Source organism: Galeopterus variegatus, unplaced genomic scaffold (assembly GCF_000696425.1).
Source record: "Galeopterus variegatus unplaced genomic scaffold, G_variegatus-3.0.2 Scaffold1982, whole genome shotgun sequence".
Lineage (NCBI taxonomy): Eukaryota > Metazoa > Chordata > Mammalia > Dermoptera > Cynocephalidae > Galeopterus > Galeopterus variegatus.
Genome location: NW_007728093.1, coordinates 265,834 through 267,489, shown reverse-complemented (window position 1 = coordinate 267,489; position 1,656 = coordinate 265,834). Strand labels below are relative to the sequence as shown.

General features: G+C 53.6%; 1 pseudogene; it reads left to right on the top strand.

Moving 5' to 3' along the window:
• The first annotated feature begins 318 nt into the window (after nt 1-318).
• LOC103596313 lies at nt 319-1,656 on the top strand (annotated as a pseudogene).

Sequence of the window (1,656 nt, the reverse complement as noted above, 5' to 3'; positions counted from 1 at the left end):
GGAGGTACCCAGTTAAGCAGGTCCAGGAAGGGCAGCTGGGGGCCAATCAACCCAAGAGAGGGAATCGTCTGAAGGTCCCGGCCAGAACCCTTCCCCGGATTTTGGCACCAAAATGAAAGAAAGTGAGCTGAAATGCTGGGTACTCATCAAGCTTTATTAAAGGAAAAAGTCTGCCCGGCTGCACTCAAAATGGAGTATCCCCTGGCGTATTTCCCATCCTGCCTCAGTAGACACTTCCGTGAGCTTCCCTGGGCTGGGGTTCAAAGGTGGTTGGAGCACTTCCGGTTCCGCTGGAAGCCAGAGGCAGGACGGAGGGCAATGGCAGCAGGAACGAGACTGGACAGAGGGGTTGTGAAGAAGGCCACAGCAGAAGAGGTGCCAGGTCTTCCGGAACCCGAGGCCTCCCCTTTCAGAAATTTCTCTCATTATTCCTGCTTCCACCCTCCTGCCCCGGGGCTGCTCCAACGCCTCTTCTCTCCTAAGAATCCCCAGACCATGCCCATCCTGGGGCTGGACATGGGGTTCGACTCTGGGGAGAGCGCAGCTCTTAACCAACACTTCCTTTCCTTATGTGATTGGGAGACCTGCTCAGATGCCTCAAAAGAACTCAGTCTTCTCTGCTGTGACAGAACCAGTCCTGGTGGAGTGAGCTGAAGAAGAATATCCTTTTGCTGATGCCTTGACCTTTATCATCCTGGACTTCATGAATCATAGGACCCGGAAATCTCTCTCTTTTTTTTAAATGTAATTTTATTAATATATATTTTTTTACATTCTAGGATGTTGTTGTGGAGCATTTGGGGAGGAGGAGAGGGGAAAGGAGAAGCAAGTGGGATGGAAGGAGGAGGGGCGGGATTGAGGCCTGTGGCACACCCCTTATTCCTATAGGGGAGACTAGGGGGCTTCCAGTGGTGGTTTGGTCATTGCCAGGCTGGGTGCAGATGTCAGGGGTTTGTGGCAAAAGCCCCTGCCCTCCCCCACCCCAGCTCGGGAACTCAGGGCCCTTCTGGCTGAGGCTTGGTGGTCATCACTGGGCTGGTTGCACGTGTTGGGGGGCATAGCCGAGGCCCAAGGCTCCCCACCACCCCAGCTCGGGAGAGCCCAGGGTACTTCCTGTGGCAGCTCAGTGGTCATTGCTGGGGTGGTTGCTGGTGTCAGGGGGGCATGGCTGAGGCCTGAGGTCCCCCACCACCATGGCTCAGGAGAGCCCGGCATGCTTCGGAAGTCTCTTGAACTCTTTCTTAAGCTAATCTGGGTGTTCAGTTTTTGACATTGGCTTCTGCATGTCAATAACCACGCGGATTCATCTGAACCACGGGGACCACAGCCTGTGGGAGTCCCCGGCACATCTTTCCTCCCTCTGCCGCTACCTCCTTGTGGAGCTGCACCCTATAAGTATTACCAGGCAAGGCATGTCTGAAAGTGGGACTCCATGATTTGGCCACTTCCATTCCTTTGCCATCAGGGGTGATATGGCTAATCAGATTGTGCAGATCTTGACCCAGGACCATGGCATGGAATTAGTATGCTGCTTTGACAACACCAGTTGGGACTGAAGCCTTCTGCTCTTCAGGGCAAACCATAGAGTCTCCTCCAATCTCTGAATCACTGATAGAAGAAGGGAAAGAAAAGAACAGGTTAAGACTGAGGCAGTGA